Below are 20,020 nucleotides of genomic sequence, written 5' to 3'. Positions count from 1 at the left end.
AGATGACCCAACTCCCAATGTTAAAGTGCCTAGGATAGCACAAGGGCTACATTAGAAGGTCAACTGTATACTGGAGGCAGCACAGAGCTCTGCCTCACAGCAGATTTTGCAGGTCTGTAGAAACTGAGTTGATGGCATGCCTTCAGCTTCCTCAGCGTATGCTAATAATGTAATGCTTTAGTAACATTTTTTGGGGTATTTTTTTTTTTCTACATATCTGCACTTTCCGTTGAATAGGTAATGCATTTCATGTTGTTTGTTTAGTGTTCAGATCTGACATGAAGTCACATTGAAAAGACACAAGTTGGAATGAAGAAGGCACTCCTGAGCTTAACTTTGTTCTTTGGTGGATGGTAATAAAGTACAGAGCATTATTTTATGTTTTGCTCTGACTCACTGGGAAAAAGGTGGATGAATCAGATAATTAAAACATGTGGTCCGTCAGTCATAAATTTGAATGGATAATCAATGCTGGACCAACACATCTACACTGAGACTTGAAGACGTCTAAAACTAAAAGAAGTCCCAGACATTTTCATACAGAAGGATGAATTCATTTACAAGTAAAGGTTAGCCCAGTACGCAAATTATGCTATAGTATGTCTGCATTCACCTTGGGGTTTTTTGGGAGACATATTGATCTGCTATACATTTTACATTCAGGTCCAATATTTACCTGCTATGTTTATAAAAAAAAAAAAGCTAATATAAGATGTGAAACACAGCCAGAGCATTACCAGATAAAAATCTAACCACACGTCAGTTTGGCATGGGTTGCATCTCTACTTGGAAAAAGCCTGAAGCAGTGATGTAGGTGTTACAGCTGGTGGGCCACCAGTTCCCTGCACTGCTCCATTCTGAAGCATGAATGTATAGACAAATAGATTTTTGTTTTCCTTGTCTTACCTCGAATCTGGCTCAAAACTGTACAGCTGGATAGCTCCAATATTGCTCAGCGTTTTTGTTGCACTGCTAATGTTAGGTTGGGGAAGTTAGGGGCATAAGCAAGTGGGAAAGCATGTGGACAAATAGATGATGGGAACTGAGCGAAGGGTTATTCTGCACCAACAGCCCCACCCACAACTCGGAAGTGAACTTCTAATAAACTACTGCTGCTCTGCAGAAACTATGACCCCAAAAAACAACAGCTTTTTTCGTTTTACTTTGACTGAAAATGGCATCACCATGATTAAAAGACCACTGTGAACACTTTTAAAGATGATAGGGGTGGGTCTCTAAAGAAAAAATGCTGCCAGCTCAGAGCAGTGAGGATTAAAATAAATAAAGGTAAACTGACAGTGTGGGAAAGTGAAAGCAATATGTAACCCAATGAACTCAAACTATTAACATTTCATTTGTTTAATGAAATAATGTCAATGACACTTTAACTTTAGTTATTCTGTTATTTTATTTTAACTTAGATGTCAGTAAAAGTTTCCTTTATTGTGTATTCATTTATTCTTACTTTGTTGCTAAGCTTTTAATCTCAGAATCTTACATTGCGTGTACCACGACACACATGAAAGCCTGCATTAACCGCATTTTCAGAACTGGTTTTTCAAGCCACTGTTTGTATGTTGTGACTCAGATCCCTGCCGAAATGAATGAGAGTAAGCCAGGTACTGAAAAGGTAATGAAAGCTTCATGCATGACATTGAATCGCTAACAATTAAATGTGAGTCATAAAAAAAAGCAAACTTAATGATAAACTTCTGAATTAAAGTAAAAATGTTGCATGTAATAAAGTTATATAAAGGCAGCTTATACACTCACATTTTTTCTTGCCTGTATATAACCCTAACCCTCTTTCAATGTATATTTTTCTTCAAAGAAATGAGCAGAATGTGTATGTAGCTTAAAATTAATATGTATTCTGGATGTACATGTATTGTATTATTGCTCCCATCTTTAAAAGAAAAAAAAATAAATTGACACAATGATAAGGCTATTTTTAGGGTTCTGAAAGGCCGACATGATAAAAAAAGGTCTTCTTTTTCAATATTTTTCAATTTATTGATCTATTTTTAGCATTATATATTTTATTTTTAATAGTACATAGTTTACCTAAAATAATAAATGAAAGCCGAAATTTATTTTATTTTTGTTAGGAATAGCAAAAAACAAAATTAAATTGAATAAAATTTAATCTGTAGTCTCCTCTGTTGCATGCTTCAACCCATATAATAGATTCAAGAATTATTTTCAGGCCTGGGTGAGTCTACTTTGCATCCATATGTCTGATATAGCTTTAATGGTTTACATTACTCTACATTCCATTACCTTTTGTAGCTGTTAACCGTTCACATCAGTAAAGAAAAATACAACAGGGATCCTCAGTGCATTACCAGCTCTTAAACCAGCAGGGGGTGGAGGTATTTGACAATAAAACCAACTAGAAGAGTTCTGATGTAATGACAGTTCAATATTACAGCAGGCAACAAAAGCGAGTAATAATTCTAGAAACATCTTGTCATGGAGTAAAAAGTGGCAGAAGCGAGGGGAGAATACACAGTCTTCCTTCACATTAACAAGAGCCACACGATTGAAGAAAACAGAAAGCGTTTTTGGTCAGACTGCTTTTTCTGTTAGAGCTGCTACTGAGTGGAACTTCACACCTGTTAGTATCAGAAATCAAAACACATCATTTATTCAAGACACAATTAAAGAAATGGCTCATTGACTGTAGGAGCCCTATTGAGAAACATGTCCTGTGGGTGTCGCTGTTTTCATGTTTTTCTGTCAATTATAAATTTGTTGATTATCTGACCACAGACAGGTGTGCATGAGCCAGATGGAGAAATGGTTTTTGACCGCTTGTGCGGGAAATGAAGCAAAAGAGTAGTCCAATCCGTTCAGTAGTGTAAATTAATAAAAGAAACAAAGTAATGCAAAGTTGATCGGAGTAAAAGGCTCATTTTTCTTCGTCGTATAAGGAAACGACAGCCCGCTTGGCGCGTCAATCAACTCTGGCGTCGCACATCTCAGTGTATCAAAGGAGCTAGAACTTAGTTAAATAGTTTCTAGGCCTTTAGCTCCTACATTGACAATCAGAGCTGTCAACACTGAGTACATTTCCTCTCACTGATCCTCGCTACTGTCATGTCTTTTATGTGCATGTATGTTCTTACATTTTTCTGATTTTGGATTGTTTTCTCACTAATTTGATTTTAGGTTAACTGCTTATTTTATTGAATGCATTGTTTAATATATATATGTAATGTTATGTAAATATGTGATTTTACTTTGATCTTTTAGGGTGATTTTTAACATCTTCCCAGGGACTGCAGATGAAAAATAGCCCTTTGGCTAACTCTGGCATATTGACAGAAATGTTTATTAATATGCGCTGCCCCACCTATTCAAATAAAATAAAAAAATGAATCTAAGAAAGGAGTCATTCTTTACCTTAACTCATGGGTGGTGATGCTGTTCAGTTTTCTTCCTGCTAATAAAAGAGTTCACAAAGGTAAAAAAAGAAAAATCCAGGTTGCTTTGTTATTACACAGATAAAGGTCACCATGTCCAGTGGCTCATCTGATTGTGTTGAACACAAAGACTCTACCGTATCTTCAAAGGGTGAAGGGAAACAATTGTCATTCATTTTTGTTTTGCAGCAGATGCAATGTCTCGAAAACAAGGAACAATGCAGACCCTTTAAAAAACATTTGTTTATGAATGTCAATGGCAGGGGTCAGGACCTACTTGGAGATGAAATCTGCATCTCCATCCAAATCCTTAGCAGATGGAATCTTGAAATCTAATAATAAGATTGTATTCAGACTGAAAAAGTCTGCTTCATTTTGTCCGGATTGAGTCAGGACCTTTGTGCTTGGTTTGTATTGAGACTGCTGTCAAGCGGACATTCCTTTTCCGGACCAAAGCTTGTAAACCAAACCACCTGACTAAAGGTCTTTTCATCATTGGCCAGTAATTATGGAGGGAGAGCAAAACAATGAGAAAGAATTATGGAAGAACTGTGCTTTGCTGTCCTTGTCCAGATAGTTTACTTATTCAAACTTTATATTTTGCTGACCAATTTTGAACATCTGTATCAGGTATAACACTTTTTACCTGGTGCTTTTGTAAGGCGGAGTCATGCTGCAGGGCAGTTACTGAAGAGACGTGCGCTGAAGGTGCGCTGTTAAGTGTTTATGAAATATAAGTTGTCGGGAAAACACTACGAAGGAATATATATTGCTTTAATTGTTGTTTTATTGAGCCTGTTTCTTATCGTCTCTTATCGTCTTATCAGCCCAAATTCACAACAACAGTCGTCTCGATGAAAATTGAAAAAGTTAAACATAAAATCAAAAGGATGATGAATACACAGATTGCAATAGGAAAATATTAAATTGAACTAACAAACTGACTAAACCAAACTAGACATCCCTGCCCTTAGACCCCCCTTGGCGGTAAGGAAAAACTCCTAAAAAAAACGGATTCTGGAAAAAATGATGAAACCTCAGGGGTGCCCACATGAAGGAGGGATCCTCCCTCAGGACGGACAGGCGATTTACCAGAACTCTTAGAGAAGAATTAACTTATCTAACTCTACAACTACATATTTAAAGTCCAGCAGACGAGCTTCATCCAGATGGGGGGTTGGGGGGACAGTCGGGGGCGCGAGTTGAGCCGGAGACAGGATCCACAGCCGGGTGTAGAAGCAGTAGTAGAGGCGAGCCAGAGACAAGGTACACGGTGAGGTACAGGAGCACGGATGAGAAAACTGGAATCTGGAAGGACTCCTACTCCCCAGGAGAGGAGTGATAAAAGAGTGACAGTACATGAATCGCACTGCACCAAACAGAGGTATGGAGAACTAAATGATGAATAATAATCAAAAAAATAGAGAAGAGAAGGAGGGTAGAAGTAGATGAGAAAAGAGGACAGAACCCCAGTGCACCATAGCTACCCCAGCTTCAAACTTCTAGCAGCCTATTAACAACTAATTGTCATTGTTATTAATTTAATTATTTATTTTCACAGTGCTTTTACTGAAGCTAAAAATCAAAAACACATTTACACTCAAATCAATATCATAAAAATATCATGTCATGTTTCCCCTTCTGTCCAGACATGGGCGTCAAACAAACTAATACATCATTTATGGCTTCAGAAATGACAATACGTTATTTTAGTGCTTATACATCCCTACAAAGAAATCTGGAAAAAAAAGAAAACACTGTGTGCATTGCTTGTAAAAAAAAAAAGGCCCTCTGTAGGAACTGATAACGGACAATGATAACCATTAAGGGCTACAGTAGTGAAGGAGATCACAAAGCCCAAATTAGAGTTTCTGGTTTACTTTTGCAACCCTGTGTGTCTGGATTTGTCTAAAAAGTATGGTGGCCGAGAGGTTCAAGACACGCTTACATTTATGATACAACAACAAATCCCAGTACAAATGAACAAATGATGAAACACAACACCAAATCACGAGACACAACAGAAAATCACGGAACAAATAACAAAGTCCTGAAACACAAACGCAAATACGGGTGCAAATGACCAAATGCCGCATTACAAAAAACAACCCCGCTACAAATGACCAAATCCAGAAACACAACAACAAAAGCGAGACACAGCTTCTCACAAAAAGGAACTTAATATAAATCCAATCATGTATGACTTTTTAAAGTCATTTCTTACTGTTTTCTTTATGTGGACATTTTAAATAAACGAAACAGTCCAAAAGCATTTCTTTATTGTATTACTCCAATAAAAATTACAACAATGTATTAGCAAGGTAAAGTTTTTGTGTCACATCCAGTAGTAAGGGCATTCCCTTTTCGTTAGCAGCTGCTCCCTTTTGTTAATTTTTTCTCCATCTTTTGCTGTCAAGGTTTGCACTTGCCGGCCAGCCAGCCGCTTAACTATCTTGGTTTTACAACTGTAACTGTAGCAAATAGATACTGCAAAATTGTGACAGGTAGACAAAAATGCAGCTTCAAGATAACATGACAGTTTGAAATCCAGTAATTACGTTTTTCCTGATTTCAACAGAGGACATGTCTTGTCTTGTTATGTTCAAGTGTTAATTCAGGTGAAACCACTGCGATGACTACACATGTGTTACCTGTGTTTAAGCATGTCCCTGCTGGATAAGAAAGTTTCAATGAAAATAAATCTACAAATTAAACCTCCAAACTGCTCAAGGATTATTTTTGATATCTGCCTCCTTACTGGATTTGAGGATTCACTGCTTTTTGGAAGAAGGTTTAATAAGCTTTTCCACAAGAAATTGTTACTTCTCATTGTAAACTTCCACATAATGTATATCAAAACCATTAATAAGATAGTAGCTTAGCCTACTTTGTGTTTTCATAAAAGTGTGTTAGAAGAAAAGAAGGTTGACAGTTGTGAGGATATAAATCCTTTGACCAAATTAGGTCACAGTGTATGACTAAGGTAAAATACCTGGGTAAAAGCCCTGCAGTCTTTGTTTAAGCAAGCAGCGGCTTGGATTTGGTTAAGGAAGCGGTGGCAGAAGGATGTGTCTGATGAAAGAACAGTTTAAAGAGTCGTTAAATTAGAAATAAGTCTGGTATGACTGTGAGTGGTTTGTCAACCTACCCGACTTTAAAGGCCCACTCTGATTATCTTTTTGATCCATTTTCAAACCGCTTCCAGTGGTCTATTAATTATGATGATGCTGTTTTTCTTTATTAAAATAAAAGAAAAATGTTAGTCCAATAGGACATAGTTTCTGCAGCACAGCAGTAGTTCATTAAAAATTTACCTCTGAGTTGTGGGTGGGACTGTTGGTACAGAGCAACTACCCCGCTTCCCTTACCCGTTGTTTTCTTATTTTGTCTTGTTTTATTTTTATAGCCCAATGTTACAACAAAAGTCATCTCAATGGTCTTCATATCGGTAATTGTATAGTAAACAAGAAAGCATAAAGAACATGAAGCCATAAAATTCAATAGGTAATGGCTAAAGTAAACTAAACAGACTAAGCTAAACTAAGCATCCCTGCCTTAAAGTCTAAGGGTCTAAGACTTAGAGTCTAAGAAAGCCTTAGACCAGGGGTCTCAAACTCGCGGCCCGCGGGCTGTTTGCGGCCCCCAAGATGAGTTTTTGCGGCCCCCGCCTCAATATGAAAGTTTAATGTTAATGCGGACAGCCAGTCTGTGTGAATGACACCTTTTCAGTGTTCGCGGAGCTGACAAACAACCAATCACAGTGGGGTATATGACTCTTGGGGGCGGGACATTTACCGGGCTTGAAAGCAGGAAAAATTTAAGGCAAGAAAACCTGACAGCCCCCTCCCCGGATCACATTAAGGAGTTCCTTACTTTCCTTTTTAGAACGTTTCTATTCGCTCGTAATTTTCTAAATCCATGCAGCGGTTGCTGAACTTGTTTCTGGGTCGCATGGACCCGGAGGAGGGTTATGGTTACGGTTAGGCGCGCGGCGGCGTTCAACCCCGACCTAACGGGTCTCTCCGGTCCCGCAGGAGGTGCGCAGAAAAATGTCCCCACACGTACATGCGTGACACCTAACGGGGCTCTAAAATTAAACACGTGCGAGAAAACAACACGATTTAGTCTGAGACACACTGAAAATACGTGTGACGTGTGAAAATGCAACAGTACGTGTTTGAGATGAACCAGCGCCGCGCCTGTATGTTGGGGAGACCAGGCGCGGGGGGGGCGAATCTGCAGTGAGACTGAAGGAGGACAGGAAGTTGGAGTTGTCCTTAAAATTCAATTATGTTTTAATATGCCTCTCCCCCTTAGTATGATCTGTTATTATATCTTTTATATTGATTTTAATGTTTTGTAATGTATGTAGCCATTTTTTAATCATAGGTATTTTAAATGATTTTAATTGTTTACTCAACTATAAAAACCATCAGGACACATTTCCCACAATGCATTGTTTTGTAGTCAATTGCGGCTTGCAGTCAGTACATTTCCAGCTGCGTTCGCTCAGGTTGGGGCCTTGCTCCTCCCGTCCCTTTCTCCTAATATTTTTGTGATGATTGACAGGTGATGTTTATGCAAAAACAAAAACATCCGTCACACACCCGGTGATTTGTTGCCGTGTTTCGTCCACCTGGGTCATCTCAAACACGCTTATTGTGCATCTTGGCTGCACATATTTAGTGTCACCAACATTAATGTCCCTCCATTTTTTATAAAAAAATATGGGAGTGGCTGACCGGCTGCTCTACAATAACTTGTGACCGGGGTTTAAATGTGCAAAAAGTCATAAGATAGAAAATTCAAAAATGGTTACATAATTTTGTTTCTCCTTTACTGAGTTGTGGTTGAAAGAGTAAACTTAAAAAAAAAAAAAAAAAATTCAACACGGACTCAGAATTGGGAGCACATCCTCTCTGACGTCTCCACCTTCAATTTCAATAAGTCCAAGTCCAGACTTAATGAAAATCATCTTCAACCACACTGATGGTCTCAGTTTGGGAGGAAGTACTGCCAAGTGTCCAGCAGTAAGAAGACAAGAGAAGCCGTGTTCAGAAGAACCATTGATGGATTTACAGAACTGTAGAATTTAAGTCTTCTTTAGTGTTTAATAGTTAGAATTCAACAGTGTTAACTGAACTGTGTTAATAGGGACATTTAAATTAGAAAACAGCAGATATAGAAGAATAAATAAACAGAAATGTATTACTGATTTATTTACTTATTGATTTTTTTTTACATATTTTATTTGAATGAGAGTTTTATAAGTAAATTTTGTGCAGAAATGTGACAGAGCATAAGTCTGTCACGATTTGAGTTAAATAAAGTGTATTTGCTTCTGACAGCATCAGTGGGTGCACACACTGTATAGCTGTAAACTTCCAACAGTTCTTGCAATTCACTTTATTTATTTTCTGTTTTTGGTTGTTTTCTATGTCTTATCTGTTTACTTCCTGATTTCATAGGAGTACTTCCTGTATCCTGAATGTCCAGTGGACCCACCTATTGTTTTGGTTTCCTTTGACAGGCCTGTTTTAAATTCAAAATGATTTCTTTTTATTTTGCATTTTTGTTTAAAGAATGTTGTTAAAGTTTGGACTTCTTTGTCTAATTATTGCTTTGGTAATTAGGAAAATGCATGTAATTGTTCTTTTGTTTTTAGGAAATGTTTGATTTTGATTGTTAATTGTGTTTGTTTGGTAAGGGGTGGAGCCAACCACCTATAAAAGAGGACCTCTTTTCAAGATGGAGGCTCTCTGGTGATGTCTGGCTGCCATGCTGCTGCACTGTAGGCTGCAGACTTGCCACATTATTTTCAATGGGTGCATTTTTCCCCACATTCTGCCTTACAACTACATAAAGATTGAGAGCACCTTGACTCTTTGTGTGGACAGTAGTTTGTAATTCTGACAAGAAAACAGTTAATAATAGAGTATAGTTAACAGTATAGTACATGTTACATACAAATTTATTGGCTCTCAGACACTCACTAGTTGCGTGTGTGCGTTGAAGTTGCGGCCCTCCCTCAGCTAGACCCTGCCGCCAGTGGCCCCCAGGTAAATTGAGTTTGAGACCCCTGCCTTAGACCCTCCTCGGTAAGAAAAACTCCTTAAAAAAATGGATTCCGAGGCAAAAAAGGAAGAAACCTCAGGGGTGGCAACATGAAGGAGGGATCCTCCCCAGGACGGCAGTCGTTGTACCAGAACTCCTAAAGAATAATTAGCTTATACAACACTACAATTACATGTGTAACCCTTGTGCTATCCTAGGCACTTTACCATTGGGAGTTGTGTCATCTGGACCCCACAAGACAGTGGGCTAAACCTTTTTTCTTCAATGATTTGTGATCTTCACTGGTGTCCATGGATTACATGAAATCCTCTCCACCTTTATCCACCTTTGTCATGGTAGGGAGAACACGTCAATCTAAGGGTGGGGTCATAGGATAGCACAAGGGTTAAATGGTCCAGCAGATGGGCTTCATCCAAATAGAGTTGGGGGATGGCTCGGGGTGTGAGACAAGCCAGAGGTAGGACCCACAGCCAAGTGTAAGAGCAGGAGCAGAGACTAGCCAGAGAAGAGGGACACGGTCAGGCACAGTGACACAGATGAGCCAGAGGGGAGGACCACAGCCAAGTACAGGAGCACTAGTGTATTTTCTATGTCAGAAATATGATCCTTTTCAAACAGCATTTTTTGTCTGCTGCTCATTCACAACGATTTCAATAAAAAATACTCTGAAATTAAAATTTCTTTATGAATGTTCTCCATCATCAAAAAAATGTCACAAGAACATGTTAAAAACACGAGTGGGTCTTTAAAAAGTCTAGCCGCAGAGCTCTGCTCAATTTTTCCTAGATCCTTTGCCTTGGACCCTATTTTGTTTCTTTTAGGCCAGTCAGGGAGGTTGCCTCTGTTACCTGGAAAGATGAGGTTGCTCCAAAAAATTTTACTCCTGGCTAGGATATGTATACTACTACAATGAATACAAATGAAACCTCCATCCATTACAGAGTGGTACAGAGAGACTTTGAAAGTTTTTCCAATGGAACGCCTCAGCTCTCTGTTAAAGGGTAACTGAAACATTTTCAACAAGATGTCTGGATCACCTTCCTCGAGAATTATCTGATATATTTTGTAAAGGAGGCTCACATTTTGTATTTCTAAGTATTTAGTAACTGTTTTACCTATATTGTGTGTGCACCTTTTACTATTAGATATCTGCTGTGCTGGTTTGTGTTGTGTTCTTTTCTTGAAAATTTAATAAAGTATAATTACAAAAAAAGTCTAGCCGAAGTGCTGTACACATTAGCACATAGTATACCGGTACATTACAAGAGTGTAGGTGTGTGGGTGCACAGGGGTTGCTTGAGCCTATCCCTACTAGGCACTATAGAGAGAAGGCAGGGTAGATCTTTGCAGGGCACCAGTCCATTGCAGAAGGAAAAACACTTAAAAACACAACAAGCTATTCAAAGTTCAAAAAATAAATAAATAATGACAACATCTAAAATGGTGCAAAAGCCAGGCAGAAAATATATGGCTTAGTGTGAAATGGTCCCCCCAAGCGTCTGATTTGGGCTTAGGTACATGCAGAAGCAGCAAATTAGCTGAATTAACCCTTTTTACCTCAGAAATTTTGCTCTAGTGTTGACATTCTTTCGACTACATTCTTTCGATCATTGATGTAATCAACAGAATTCTTGTGCGTAGAAAAGCAGCTCTAGGCTGACATGCAACACGTTGCAGAATTAGCTTATTCTTGTGCGTTGAAAAGCGGCTCTGCGTCATTATGCAAAACATTGCATTCGTATTTGCAAATCGGTGCAAAGTCAATATGAAACTTCAATTTTCTTTGGGTCAGATTTAGCTGAAAATTGGTTAAGTTAAGTAAGTTAAAAAGAATAGAGTCTCCCATAGTTAACTCCATAACTTAGTATGCGGGGTGCCTGGGCACCGCTGCTCCTAGTCTATTTTTTGGGGGTTTTGTGGTGGAGATGGGGCCTTCTGGTGTCCGGTGGGGGCAGTGGAGGCCCCGTTGGTCAAGGTGTCTACTTTGGCGCCTGGGTGGGGCAGGCGGGTGTGCCACGTGTTCACACATTCCGTGCCGTGGGATCAGAGCTGGCCCCTTCCCAGGGGGCTTTCTGTGGGAGGGGGAGGCCAAACCTCCAAGGTTTGGTGGATGGGGATCTCCCCTGAGGCAATCAGTGGGGGCCCTGACTGGTCGGGCTGCCTCAGTCCTGTCAGAGCCTGACCAGCGATCTTGCAGGGGCAGAGCTTGGGTGCGGGGGCCTGGGCTTTCCCCTGGGGCCGTCTATCTCTTGGCTTCTCTCTCTTTGTGTGGGGTTACGGGGTTGTTAGGCCTGGAGGATCAGCTCTCCTTCCAATGGGGCCCCTGGGCTGGGAAGACTGGGGCCCAACACTGGTGTGTTTAGGGGGGGCTGCCTCACCAATCGGGGGTCAGCCTGCCAGGTGTCCCCAACCTACCCTCCTTCCTTTTACAAGCACTTATTAGGGGAGGGGCCTTTAATGAGCTTCAGGTGGGGGCTACCTGGCAGTGGCCCCCCTCCCATGTTTGCCGAATGGAATTGGGCTCCTCCGCTCTCGGTTTTAATTGCACCTAAGACATGAAGAATACTTGGTAGGGGGGGTGCTTGGACATCACTGCCAGCAAGCAGGAGATGTCTTCTCAGCACCCCACCCGCCAATTTTAACTACACCTTAGACATGTAGGGCCTCTTGGTGGGAAGGTGTTTGGACATTACTGTGAGCAATCAGGCGATGTCCTCTCAGTGCCTTACCCAACAATTTTAACCGCACCCTTTATTACACACACCCCTTACGCCTCAACAACATACACTCCAACAAACAAACAACACATACCTTACACAAACAAGGTGGACCCTCTGATCATCTGTCCTCTACCCTGTCCCTGGTGGGGGGAGCCCTGCCCGCGGCAGCAGGGAGAGGGATCCCTAAGTTTTCTGGTTGGCCCCTCCAAGATTCTAACTGTGGGTGAGCCTGGTTGGGCAAGATTTACTACGCTATGGGTGGAGGTGGGTGGCCCCTGCTTTGCTTTCTGCTGACTTCACGGGTGGGAGAGTGGTTGCCTGCATGTGGTGGGTCTCCCTTGGGGTGCCCTGGCCCTGGCCCATGCCTGGGGTTGGGGAAGGGGGGATGCCAGGAACTCCCGGGTGGTGGAGGGCGGCTTGTATGGGGTTGGGGTGGCTGTCCGGGGATGAGGTCCCGTGCTGGGCGGAGGGCTATCCTCCTGGCTGAGCTGGGACATGCACTCTTTGTGCTACTATGCGTCCTTGTTCTTTGGAATTGGGGGCGGTGAGGCGATCCTGCTGGCCTTGGTCTGGGTGTACGGTTGGACTGCCCGGCAGGAGGATTCCCTCTACCTGCTATACCATGCCGATGTTTGGGGGCCCTGGCTAACGCTACTGCTTCGGCGGGGGTCTTGGTGTGGGGACAGCTGGGCACGCTCCCTCTTTTGGCATTCCATCATCCACCTCAGTAGAACATAAACACCCAGCTGAGCACAAGTGTCAGCTCAGCTTTGCACAAATAGTATATGTGACAGATTGAAATACTTTACATGTGTTGGTTTTTATGCATTTCTGTGTGTGAACTGTAGTTGTGCTGAGTGCATGTTGACATGATTGTATGTTTAGATTTTTGGAACCAACAAGGATGTTTGTAACACTTGAACATGTGTGTGGGCAGGCACAAGAGGTCTTCAGCTCTTATCTGTGTTTTCAGCTGTTGGACAGGACAATTTAAAAAAAAAAATTAAAGCCGCAAGCAAAGTGTATGACCCGCAGGGGCTACCCGCCCCGTCCGCTTCCCTCTACGCACCACCGCTGCGCCATCGCTGCCCACCTCTACGCAGCACCGCTGCCCTCACTGCCCACCTTCGATCAAGGCTAGTCAAAGTTGCATGTGCTAATCATGCTAATTTTTGCTAGTTTTGCTAATGTGGCTAAAAGTGCTAGCATTGCAATCGGCATGATCAATTCACTCAGAAAAACACATTGCTTAAAATGCTAATTATGCTAACTATACTACCTATGCTAATGTGGCTAAAAGTGCTAGCATTGCGATCAGCATCACCAACTTACTAAATAAAACACATTGTTTAAGATGCTAATTATGCTAACCCTGGTAGTTATGTTAATATTGCTTAAAGTGTTAGCTTAGCGATCAGCATCATCAAGTGACTCAGAAAAACACATTGCTCCATTGGTGAGAGCTATATGCCATAAGTTGATAAAAAAAACAACACTTTTTTTGAAATGGCGGCTTTTCTGTTGATTCTATTTACATAGCAATCATTTTATGTTTTGGTCGCCTGGGGATGACGAACAGAACGTCGTCAGTTTCAGACGAATCGGAAAAAGTAAACTTATTGTTGTCCTTAGCAACAGTGTTTTTTTGCTAACCACGCCCACATTCCTTATATGTCCACATCCAGTGTTTTTCAATATGTTCACTTTCAGGCACGAATGCATGCAATCAAATTTCACAGTACTCCATTGAAAAACATAAGAATTATAACAGTGCACCACTTTGCGAGCTCACCACGCGGACGTCGTTCGAAATCTACAACTTTAAATTGCAAATTTTTTTTCAGAGTAGCTTGCCGTTGATGCCCAGAAAGTTACAAGATGATTGATGAAATTTCCAAAGACAAGTTTTCGTTTGTATCTGGTGCTAAAGGTGCTTTTTTGTGAAAATTCAAGATGGCAGCCTTCTCCCGAGGTCATAGGTTGATGAAACTCCAGTGGTAGTTCTGGACTTGCACTAGCAACATGTGTGTGAAATTTCGTGAAAATCCCTCGAAAAAAAGTTCATTTTTTCATATCGTGTAAAAACGCGAAAATGGCAAGATTGCAGATTTTGCCACAAAATGGTAGGTCGTGTGGCCGTCCCATAATGATTTCAAAACTTCTTTGGGATATCCCCAACACGTGTGTTTTCGTTTCGTAACTGTATTTTAACGCAAATTTTTTTCGGCCCCATTTGCGATTTTCGGCCTATTCATTGTTTTGACGGGATCGCTCGCCGTGATGTCATCGTCTTCGGGGGGTTGATGTTACAACTGCGAAAACAACATGCTCCTTGCAGTCAGTGACTGCTGCTGCGGGCCATAATTAGCTGATTATGATCATGTGAACAGTCAAATATTTACAGTTAATTAAGGCGTGTGTATTACTGCATTGGATACAATGCAGTTAAAAAGCACTGTCTAGTTTTATAACCCAGTGTGTCTCAACAGATTGAAAGGGCCTATATCATGCAGTTCTTAAACCTTTCAGAGTAAATTACAGTGGGGCAGAAAAGTATTTAGACAGCCACCAATTTATGCAAGTTCTCCCACATAAAAAGATGAAAGAGGCTTGTAATTTTCATCATAGGCATAGAAAATCACATTTTTCGATTTTTATAGAATTTATATGTAAATCATGGTGGACAATACGTATTTGATCCATAACAGTAGCTCAACTCAATACTTTGTTATATATACCCTTTGTAAGTAAGTAAGTAAGTAAATCTTTATTTATATAGTACTTTTCTCAGAGAGCGACTCACAAAGTGATTCACAATGTTAAAACAATAAAAAATCAGTAGCGAGACCCAATAAACACACACAGGCATAGAAGTAAAAAACAAACAGGCAGAAGTGAACACAAGTAAAAGTCAGCTAAAATCTCTCCTAAATAAAAATGTCTTAACTTGAGCTTTAAAACACTCGACTGAGTCAATCTGGCGCAGAGACAGGGGGTGGTAGTTCCAAAGTCGGGGAGCGACTGCCTGAAAGGCAAGGTCTCCCCTAGTTTTAAAACAAGTCTTTGGAACACATAAAATATTTTTATCAGTGGACCTCAAGGACTGTGCAGGAGTGTAGGGAGTTAAAAGGTCAGAAATATAGTGACCTAACATGTTTGTCCGTGCAAGGCTCTAAAAACTAAAATCAAAATCCTAAAAACTATTCTAAATCTAACAGGAAGCCAATGTAGAGATAAAAGCGTTGTTGGAAAGGACAGCAGTCAAACGTTTTCTGTAAGTCTTTACAAGCTTTTAACAAACTGTTACTGGTATTTTGGACCATTCCTCCATGTAACAAAGACTTCAACTCCCTCCAAAGGGAGGGAGTTGAGATCTGGAGACTGGCTACTGGCCAATCCATGACCTTGAAATGCTTCTTACGAAGCCACTCCTTCGTCACCCGGGCAGTGTGTTTGGGATTGTTGTCATGCTGAAAGACCCAGCCACGTTCGTTCCATCTTCAATATCCTTGCTGATGGAAGGAGGTTTTCACTCAAAATCTGATGATACATAGCACCATTCATTCTTTCCTTTACACAGATTAGTCGTCCTCATCCCTTTGCTGAAAAACAGTCCCAAAGCATGATGTTTCCACCCCCATGCTTTATAGTAGGTTTGGTGTTCTTTGGGTACAACTCAGAATTCTTTCTCCTCCAAACACGACAGGTAGAGTTCTTACCAAAAAGTTCTATTTTGTTTTCATCTGTCCATAGGACATTCTCTCAATCTTCTTCTGGATCATCCAAATGCTCTCTAGGTAACTTTAGACGGGCCTGCACATGTACTGGCTTCCGCAGGGGGACATGTCTGGCACTGCAGGATTTGAGTTCCTGGCGACGTGTTGTAATACTGATGGTGAGTCAATGCAGATGAGCCAATACTTATGGCAATGTAGGTGCGTGAACAGGCTGCTTACTGTGTGCAAATTCTAAACGCACAGGGTGTGCAGGTGATACCTAAGTGCCCATAGGGCACCCACACAAACAATGCTCTGATTGTCTCATTTCTAACAGCCAAGCTGCCTACAAGGAGTATGCACCCTTTACTTCAATAGGTTTAATGTGCTCCTTGTGCAGTGCACAGGTTTTAGAGGGTTGAAAACTAAACAAATCCATTTGACGTGCCTGTATATCTCAAACTTTACCCCAACGTACACTTACGGGTTGTTGAAGTGTTCAGTACAACATGTTGCCCACAGCATGCCTGTAGAAAAGACATTTACACCCTATCGACTCACTGAAAGAACTAAAACCTAGAAAATTCCATTGGACCACCTTGCGTGTCCCGCACAAATTTTCCAATTTTTTGCCTGCTGACAGCCTGTAGGGGTAAATCGTAACTAAGACATTACATTCACCTGGCGTTTTTGAAGGCAAACTGAACAGCTATGCATTTTACATTCTTCCATGGCCCAATATGTACCTGCTTTGTTCATAAAAAAAATAGGAGATATGAAACACAATCATTAGTCTGTAAATAAACTATATTTGTATAAATCTGACTCTGAAAGGGTCAGCGCTTCACCAGCCACAAACCGCAGTGTATGTTACTGGAAACAATGTATGACATGAATCAACTTATTGAAGTGGAAATGAGACAATATACCTAGGATTTTCCTTACCCATGGTGACACCTGTAGGTGTGACACAATTAGGAGCTTTGTCATACCTGTGGTGTCTAGCCAAACAGCAGACATAAACTCACGGGCCACTTTATTAGACATTCCTGTCCAACTGCCCGTCAACACAAATTTGTAGTCAGCCAATCATGTGGCAGCAACTCAATGCATTTAGTCATGTAGACATGTTTAACACAATCTGCTGCAGTTTAAACTGAGCATTAGAATGGGGTAGAAAGGGTATTACAGTGACTTGGTGCCAGTCGGGCTGGTTTGAGGATTTCAGAAACTGGAATTTTCACCCACAATCATCTCTAGGATTTACAGAGATTGGTCTGAAAAAGAGAAATATCCTGTGATTGGCAGTTTCGTGTGCGGAAATGCCTTGTTGATGCCAGAGGTCAGAGGAGAATGGCCAGACTGGTTCTAGCTGATATAAAGACAACAGGAACCACTGGTTACAACCAAGGTCTGCAGAAGAGCAGATGGGCAACAGCACCTGGAGAACACACTAGGTGTCCCACCTGTAAGCTAAGAACAGGAAACTGAGGCTACAATTCACACAGGCTCACCCAAATTGGACAATAGAAAATTTGAAAAACTTTGTCTGGTCTGATGAGTCTCAATTTCAGCTGCAACATTGGGACAGTGGGGTCAGAAAACAGGAAAGCATCCTGCCTTGTTTCAGCGATTAGCGCTGGTGTAATGGTGTAGTTTATATTTTTTCCCAGGAGAGGAGTGGGAAAGAGGGAGAGTACATGAATCGCACTGCAACAGAGGCAAGGAGAACTAAATGATGAATAATAATCAATCATAGAGAAGAGAGGAGGGTAGAAGTAGATGAGAAAAGATCGAACCCCAGTACACTGTAGTTACCCCAGCTTCAAAATTTACTAGCAGCCTACTAACAACTAATTGTTATTGTTATTAAGTTTAATTTAAACACATTAACATTAGGCTAAATAATTACTGAATACTAACTAGTTTGACAATAAGCCTGTCCAAAGAGGAATTTTTTAAGTCTAACTTTGAATGTAGAAACTGTGTCAGTCTCTCTTACATGAGCTGGGAGCTTATTCCATAAAACAGGGGCTTGATGACTAAAGGCTCTACCTCCAACTGTACTTTTACAAATTCTAGGAACCACAAGCAGTTCTGCATTTTGGGAGCGAAGTGTTCTGTTTAGGTGGTAAGGCACTATGAAGTTGAGGCCATACCATGTAAGGCCTTATAGGTTAACAGAAGGATCTTGAACTTGATTCTAGAATCAACTGGGAGCCAGTGAAGTGAAACTAACACAGGAGTGATGTGATCTCTTCAGCTATTTCCTGCTAACAATCTAGCAGCTGCGTTCTGAACAAGCTGGAGACTTCTTAAGGAACTCTTAGGACACGCTGCTAAAAGTTACAGTAATCCAGCCTCGACGTAAAACGCATGGATGAGTTTTTCAGCATCACTCTTAGAAAGTATATTTCTGATCTTAGCAATATTCCGCAGGTTAAAGAATGCAGTTTTACACGTCTGAGATATGTGAGCTTTAAATGATAAATCCTGGCCAAATAAAACCCCCAAGGTTTTAACTGTGGAATTGGGGGCTATACTTACGCCATCCAGGGAGACTATCTGAGCAGACAGAGCATCTCTAAGGTTTTTAGGACCTAGTATAATGACTTCAGTTTTTTCTGGGTTCAGGAGGAGAATTAATATTCATCCAGGTCTTGATATCTCTGATGCAGACATTCAGTTTCTCTATGTTGTCATTTGGTCAGGTTTAATGGATAAATACAACTGCGTATCGTCGGCATAACAATGAAAGTTAATGCTGTGTTTCCTGATTATGTTTCTTTAAAAAGTTTAGTGGGAACTGGGCCTAACAGACAAGTTGAGGATTTGGAGGACGTACAAACTGATGTTATTTCCGCTTGATCCACAGTAGTGAAGTAGTCTAATATTACACAGGTTTCTATGGATGCCTTCACTTCTAAAGCTTCAGCCTGCGCTGGGCTGATAGTAGGAATAACTAGATTCAACTAATGTCTAATATTTGAGATTTTACTATCGAAAAATGTAAGATGAGTTCACTGAACTCAATTGGTCTTCAAAGTCCCCTTATCTAGACCCCATAGATTACCTTTGGGATGTGGTGGAACAGGAGATTCTCATCATGGATGTGCAGCCGACCGTAGCAAATCTGCGTTATGCTATCATGTCAATATGGACCAAACTCTCATGAGGAATGTTTCTTTGTTGAATCTATGCCAATATAAGCCGGTTCTAAAGGCAAAAGGGGGTCCAACCTGGTACTAGAGGGTGTCCCTGAACGTAAAATAAAATTGTGTATTATTTAAAAAAAAGTGTGGGTGTCAAGTTAGATTTAAGAAATAAAAAATTAACCCTTGTGCTACCCTAGGCACTTTACCATTGGGAGTTGGGTCATCTAGACCCACTAGACAGTGCACTGAACCTTTTTTCTTCGATGATTTGTAAACTTCACTGGTATCCATGGATTACATGAAATCTTTCCACCTTTATCCACCTTTGTCATGGTAGGGAGAACACGTTAATGCAAAGGTGGGGTCATCTAAGATAGCACAAGGGTTAAATGTATTCCAGTTTCTGGTCCCAAACTTTTTAATTCATTTCAGCTTGAAAACAGAGGTTTGTTGCATCACCAGTTGAAAAATGACCCTTTTCATAACCTCAGGCTGGAATATAAATTTGTGAATAGATGTTAACTTTGCTATGATTGCAAGTATGCTTTTAAAGCAGAGCTGCTTTGAATTTAGTTAGAAATGTGGCCAGCAAAGCATTACATATTTCAAAGCTGCTGCAGCACAGAGACATGGCCTTAAGCAGATTGGCAAGAACTGAACTAAGACCACTGGATGTTTGAAGATGTGATACACTCCTTTGACTGAAAAGGTTAAATAATAGAAATGCCAGGTTGGCTGACTGTTTAGATGGAGTGAATGTTGATTAGGAATTTGCTGATTGTGATTAGAGAAGCATATGACTGGAGGTGGTGGAGAAGAATTACAGAACATTTCAAAGAAGCAAAGTAGTTTCCAAGTGTTGGTAGAGGTCATACTTGTAATGTAAGACAAAGCTTGAAGCGACATTTACACTGACCACGGAAACTTGT

Source organism: Oryzias latipes, chromosome 3 (assembly GCF_053564925.1).
Source record: "Oryzias latipes strain Hd-rR chromosome 3, Olatipes_Hd-rR_3.1".
NCBI classification, from domain to species: domain Eukaryota; kingdom Metazoa; phylum Chordata; class Actinopteri; order Beloniformes; family Adrianichthyidae; genus Oryzias; species Oryzias latipes.
This window is presented reverse-complemented; position numbering follows the sequence as displayed.